The following is a 7,858-nucleotide window of genomic DNA, read 5'->3' as shown; positions in this document are numbered from 1 at the left end:
TGTAGTTCCCATTGTGTAGTTGCTTTAAAGAGTCTGTGGGTATGTACTTAGGTGTGGTTGAATGGTAGCAGGTATTGTTCTTGGGTTTTCATGTTTAGAACACTCTTAAGAATTGCTTGGAAGACAAGCCCAATGGCAATAAATTCCCTTAGTGATTGTATGTCTGAAAAAAATGTTATTTCTCTTTGGGTTATGATACTTAGTTTGCTGTGGTAAAACATTCTTGGTTATATTTTCTCTTCTTTGAGAATGCTGAAAATAGGCCCACAGTCTCTTCTGGTATGTACAGTTTCTGCTGAGAAGTTCTCTGTTAGCCTAATGCACTTCTCTTTGTACATGATCTAACCCTTTACTCTAGTTGTCTTTAAGATTTTTTTTTAAGTTTGACCTTGAATAGTCTGGAAATAAAGGAAGGAAACAGTCTGGAAATAAATCCAAAAAAGAAAGAAAGAGGTAAACATCTTACAGAGAATCAGTCAGAGCTACTGGAACTGAAAAACACACTAAAATTTCCAACTACAAATGAAAGCATTATCAATACACTAGTTAAAGCAGAAGAAAGAATTTCAAAACTTAAAGCTTGGTTTTTTGAACTAACCTAGATAGACAAAATCAAATAAAAAGAAATTTTAAAAATGAACAAAGCCTCCAAGAAATCTTGGATTATGTAAAGTGACCACCCTATGAATTATCGGCATTCCTGCTAAAGAAGAAAAAGAAATTAAACAACCTGGAAAACATATTTGAGAGAATAATTCAAGAAAATTTTACTAATCTTGCTACAGAGGAAGATATCCAAATACAAGAAATCCAGAAAACACATGCTAGATACTATACAAAATAAATATCATCAACACACATAGTCATCAGACTATTCAAGGTCGAACTAAAGAAAAAACCTTAAAGGCAACTACAGTAAAGGGTTAGATCATGTACAAAGAGAAGTAAATTAGGCTAAAAGAGGACTTCTCAGAAGAAACTGTATGTGCCAGAAGAGACTGTGGGCCTATTTTCAGCATTCTCAAAGAAAAGAAAATTCAACCAAGAATGGTATACCATGCCAAACTAAGCTTCATAATCAAAAGAGAAATAACATCTTTTTCAGACAGGCAATCACTATGGGAATTCATTACCATTAGGCTTGTCTTACAAGCAATTCTTAAGAGTGTTCTAAACATGAAAATGTAAGAACAATACCTGCTACCATACAACTACACCTATGTACATACCCTTTAAAGCAACTACACAATAGGAACTGCAAAACCACTAGCTGACAACTTTACAATAGGAGCAAAGTGTCACATATCAACATTAAGCTTGAATATAAATGGTCTTAACCCCTCCTTCAAAGGCAAATTGTCAAGTTGAATTTATAAAAAATCAAGAATTATTCACCAGCTGCCTTCAAGAGACCCGTTTCCCACATAATGACACCCACAGAATCAAGGTAAGGGTTTAAGACAGATCTATCATGCAAATGGAAAACAAAAAGTAACAGGAGTTACTACTCTTATATCAGACAAAATGGACTTTAAACCAACAAAATTAACAAAGGACAAAGAAGGGCAATACATAATGATAAAGGGTTAAATCCAACACGATGACTTAACTATCATAAATACATATGCACCAACATTAGAAGAACTAGATTTGTAAAATAAGTACTTTTACACCTACAGCAAGACTCACAGAGCCACGCAATAAGAGTAGGTACTTCAATACCCCACTGACAGCATTAGAGAGATCATCAAGGCAGAAAACTAAAAAATAAATTCTAGACTTAAATTTGACACTTGACCAATTGAACTTAATAGACATCAACAAATTATTTCACCCTTCAACCACTGAATATACATTCTTCTCATCTGCACATGGAATATTCTCTAAAATAGACCACATACTTGGCTATAAAGCAAGTTTTGATAGATTAAAAAATTAAAAAAAAACATACTTGTGAACCACAGTGGAATAAAAATACAAATCAACACACACAAAAAAATCTCTCAAAACCACACACTTACAGAGAAATTAAATGACTTTCTCCTGGATCACTTTAACAATAAAACTAAATAATAAATTTTAAAATTCTTTGGAATAAATAAAAACACAGACACAACGTACCAAAATATCTGGGACACAGCAAAAGAAGTGTTCAGAGGAAAGTTTATGATGCAGAATGCCTCTATCAAGAAGGTAGAAAGATCTCAAATTAACTATCTAATATCAGATATAGAGGAATTAGAAAAATAAGAACAAACTAATCCCAAAGCTAGCAGAAGAATGAAATAACAAAACTCAGAGGAGAATTGAATATGACTGAGATCCCAAAATCCATACAAAAATAAATGGAACAAAAAATGGGTTCCTTGCAAGAATAAACATGATCAATAGATCACTAGCTAGACTAACAAAGAAAAAAGTGAGAATATACAAATAAGCACAAGCAGAAATGGCAAAGGTGACATTACAACTGATCCCACAGAAATATAAAAGATCCTCAGAGACTACAATGAGTACCTCTATGTAAACAAACCAGACAATCTAGAGAACATTGATAAATTTTTGGAAATGCACAACCTCCCAACACTGAGTAAGGAAGAAATTGAAACCATAAAGAGATCAGTATAAAGTTCCAAGATTGAAGCACTAATAAAAATCCTACCAACCAAAAAGAGCCCTGGACCAGGTGAATTTACAGCCCAATTCTGCCTGACATAAAAAGAACATCCATTACCAATCCTATTGAAACCATTACACACACAAAAAAATGGAGATGGATGAAATCCTCTATAACTCATTCTATGAACCCTAGTATGACTCTGATACCAAAATCTGGCAAAGACACAACAACAAAAAAAGAAAACTACAGGCTAATATCCGTGATAAAAATAGATGTAAAAATAAACAGCAAAGTACGAGCAAACCCAATCCAGCAGCACAAGACAAAGTCAATTCACCACAATCAAGTAGGTTTTATTGCTGTGGTGGACGGGGTGGTTCAATATACACAAATCAATAAATGTGATTCATCTCATCAACAGAATTAAAATAAAAAACCATATGATTATTTCAATAGATGCAGAAAACCCTTCTGATAGAATCAAACATCCTCTCATGAAAAAAACGTTCAATAGGCTAGGCATCAAAAGAACACACCTCAACCTAATAAGAGTCATCTATGACAAACCCACAGCCAACATCATAACGAACAGGCAAAAGCTGGAAGCATTGCACATAAGAACTGGAACAATAAAAACTATGCGCACTATCACCACTCCTATTCAACATGGTACTGGAAGTCCTAGCCAGAGCAATCAGTCAAGAAATAGAAATAAAACATATCCAAATGAGAAACGAAGAAGGCAAATGATCTCTCTTCATTTATTATATAAATCTACACCTAGAAAACTCTAAAGATGTCATGAAAAGGCTAGTTAAGCTAATAAACAACTTCAGTAAAGTTTCAGAACACAAAATCAATGTACATAAAACAGTACCATTTCTATACACTAATAATGTTCAAACCGAGAGCCAAATAAAAAACAGAATCCCATTTACATAGCAATGAAAATAATAAAATACCTAGGAATAAATCTAACCAAGCATGTGAAAGATGTCTATAATGAGAACTACAAAACACTGCTGAAAAAATCAGAGCTAGTACAATCAAGTGGAAAAACATTCCATACTCAGGGTCAGAAAGAATCAATATCATTAAAATGGCCATATTGCCTATTATTTCTATCAAACGACCAACATCATTTTTCACAGCATTAAAAAAAAAAGACTCTAAAATTTATATGGAACCAAAAAAGAGCCTGAATAGGCAGAGCAATCCTAAGCAAAAAAAAAAAAAAAAAAAAAAAAAGAGCTGGTAGTATCACTTTATCTTACTTCAAAATAGACTATAAGACTATAGTAACCAAAACAGCATGGTATAGGTACAAAAACAGACATATGGATCAATGGAACAGAATATAGAACCCATAAATAAATCCACACACATACAGCCATCTGATCTTCAACAAGTAGACAAAAATAAGCAATGGGGAAAGGACTTCCTATTCAATAAATACTAAATACTGGGATAGCTGGCTAGCTATGTGCAGAAAAATAAAACTAGATTCCTACCTATCACCATATTCAAAAATTAACTCAAGATGGATTAAAGATTTAAATGTTAGACCTCAAACTATAGGAATCCTAGAAGAAAACCTAGGAAACATTATTCTGAACATTGGCCTTGGGGAAGAATTTATGACTAAGTCCTCAAAAGCTATTGCAACAAAAACAAACATTGACAATTGGGACCTCACTAAACTAATGAGCTTTTTCACAGCAAAAGAAACAAACAATAGAGTAAACAGACAACCTACAGAATGGGAGAAAACATACCTAAACTATGTATCTATAAAGATCTGATGTCCAGAATCCATAAGGAACTTAAACAATTGAGTATGCAAAAAAAGAAAAAATTCTGTTAAAAGGTAGGCATATAAAACACTGATGAAGGAAATTGAAGAGGACACAAGAAAAGTTGAAAAATATTTTATGTTCATGAATTAGAAGAATCAATATTGTTAAAATGTCCATACTACCAAAAGCATTCTACAAATTTAATACAATCCCTATCAAAATACAAATGACATTCTTCACAGAAATAGAAAAAGCATTCTAAAATTTATATGGAATCACAAAAGACTCGAATACCCAAAGCTATCCTAAGCAAAAAGAACAAAACTAGAAGAATCACATTACCTGACTCCAAATTATGCTACAGAGCTATAGCAATCAAAAGGGCATAGTACTGGAAAAAAAAAAAAAAAAAAAAAAAACAGAACTCAGAAGCAAACACGCATACCTACAGTGAACTCATTTTTGACAAATATGCCAAGAACATAGACTTGGGGAAAGACAGTCTCTTCAATAAATGGTTTTGGGAAAACTGGACATCCATATACAAAAGAATAAAACAACTCATATATCTCACTACATACAAAAAATTAAATCAGAATGAAGACCTAAATATAAGACCTCCACTTATGAAATTACTAGAAGAAAAGATTGGGGAAAATCTTCAGGACATTGGTCTGGGTAAAGACTTCTTGAGCAATACCCTGCAAGCACAGGCAAAGAAAGCAAACATGCACAAATGGGATCACATCAAGTTAACGAGCTTCTGCACAGGAAAAGATACAATCAACAAAATGAAGAGACAGCACATAGAATGAAAGAAAACATTTGCAAACTACCCCTGTGACAAGAGTTAATAACAAGAATATAAAAAGCTCAAAGAACTCTATAGGAAAAAAATCTAATAATCCAATAAAAAATGGGCAAAAGACTTAAATAGACATTTCTCAAAAGAAGACATACAAATAGCAAAGGCCTTTTAAAAGGTGGTCAACATCATTGATCATCAGAGAAATGCAAGCAAAACTACAATGAGATATCATATCACTCCAGTAAAAATGGCTTATATACAAAAGACAGGCAATTACAAATGCTGGCAAGGATGTGGAGAAAAGCGAACTTTTGTACACTGTTGCTGGGAGTGTAAATTAGTACAACCACTATTCAGAACAGTTTGGAGTTTCCTCAGAAAACTAAAAATTGAGCTACCATATTACCCAGCAATCCCACTGCTGGATATATACCAAAAGAAAGGAAATTAGTATATCAAAGAGATATCTTCACTACTATGTTTGTTGCAGTACTGTTCACAATAGCTACTATTCAATGGACTAAACGCCAATCAGAAGACATAGACTGGCTGAATGGATTTAAAAACGAGACCCATTGACACACATAGACTGAAAATAAAGGGATGGAAAAAGATATTACATGCCAATGCAAACCAAAGAGAAAAACTTGGAGTAGCTATACTTGCATCAGACAAAATAGACTTCAAGACAAAAAGTATAAGAAGAAACAAAGAAGGTAACTATATAATGACAAAGGGGTCAATTCGGCAAGAGGATATAACAATTTTAAATATATATGCACCCAACACTGGAGCACCCTGATATATAAGGTAAATATTATTAGAGCTAAAGGGAGAGATAGGCCCCAATACAATAATAGCTGGAGACTGCAGCACCCCATTTTCAGCATTGGACAGATCTTCCAGACAGAAAATTAACAATAAAACATTGGACTTAATCTACACTACAGACCAAATGGCTCTCATAGTTATGGACAGAACATGTCATCCAACAACTGCAGAATACACATGCTTTTCCTCAATACATGGATCATTCTCAAAGACAGACCATATGTTAGGTAACAAACAAGTTGTAAAATATTCAGATAAATTGAAATAGTACCAAGCATTTTCTCTGACTACACTGGAATAAAACTGGAAGTTAAGTTGAAGGGGAATTTTGGAAACTATACAAATACATGGAAATCAAACAATATGCCCCTGAATAACAGTGAATGAGTAAAGAAGAAAATTGAATCATTTCTTGAAATAAATTGTAATGAAAATACAACATGCCAAAACTTATAAAACACAGCAAAAGCTGTACTAAAAGGAAAGGTTATAGCTAAGAGTGTCTACATCAAATTAAACAATCTAACATTGCATATTAAAGAACTAGAAAAGCAAGAGCAAAGCAAACCCAAAATTAGTAGAAGAAAAGAAATAATGAAGATCAAGAAAGAAATAAACAAAATTGAAACAAAGAAAACAATACAAAAGATCAGTGAAACAAAAAGCTGTTTATTTGATAAAACTGGTAAGTGTTTAGCCAGACTAATGAAGAAAAAAGAAAAAAGATCCAAATAAATGAAATCAGAAATTAAAAAGAGACATTATAATTGATACCACAGAAATTCAAAGGATCATCAGTGGCTACTATGAGCAATTATATACCAATGAATTGTAAAATCTAGAAGAAATGGACAAATTACTAAACACATACAACCTACCATGATTGAACCAGGAAGAAATCCAAAACCTGAACAGACCAATAACAAGTAATAAGTTTGAAGCCTTAACAAAAAGTCTCCCAGTAAAGAAATGCCTGGGGCCTGATGACATCACTGCTGAATTCTACCAAATTTTTAAAGAAGAAAAAACATCAATCCTACTCAAATTACTCTGAACAATAGAGGAGAATATACTTGCAAATTCAGGCTATGAGGCCAGTATTACCCTTATACCAAAACCAGACAAAGACATATTGAAAAAAGAAAACTATGGGCCAAGATACCTGATGAATATAGATACAGAAATCCTCAACAACATACTAGCAATCAGAATTCAACAATATACTCAAAAGATTATCCATCATGACCAAGTGGGGTTTACCTCTTGGATGCATGGATGGTTCAGCATATGCAAATCAATTAATGTGATGCATCTTTTCAACATAATAAAGGATAAGATCCATATGACTATTTCACTTGATGCTGAAAAATCATTTAATAAAATTCAATATCAATTCATGGTAAAAAACCCTTAAAAAACTGCGGATAGAAGGAACATACCACAACATAAGAAAAGCCATATATGGCAGACCCACAGCTAGTATCACCCTGAATGAGGAAAAGCTGAAAGCCTTTACTCTAAGATGTGGAACTCAACAAGGATGCCCACAATCACCACTGTTATTCAACATAGTACTAGCACTCTTAGCTAGAGCAATTGGACAACAAAAAGATATAAATGGCATCCAAATTGGCAAGAAACAAGTCAAATTATTTTGGCTTACAGAAGATATAATTTTATATTTTTAAAAAACCTAAAGACTACATAAGGAATCTATTACAACTAATGAAAAATTCAGTAAAGTTGCAGGATACAAAATTAATGTACAAAAATCATAGCATTTCTATATGCCAACAGGGAACA

This window comes from Aotus nancymaae, unplaced genomic scaffold (assembly GCF_030222135.1).
Source record: "Aotus nancymaae isolate 86718 unplaced genomic scaffold, 86718_ANA_hifiasm-v0.15.2.pri h1tg000004l, whole genome shotgun sequence".
Classification (NCBI taxonomy): Eukaryota; Metazoa; Chordata; class Mammalia; order Primates; family Aotidae; genus Aotus; species Aotus nancymaae.
The sequence above is the reverse complement of the archived record's forward strand: the minus strand, read 5'-3'. Positions refer to the sequence as shown.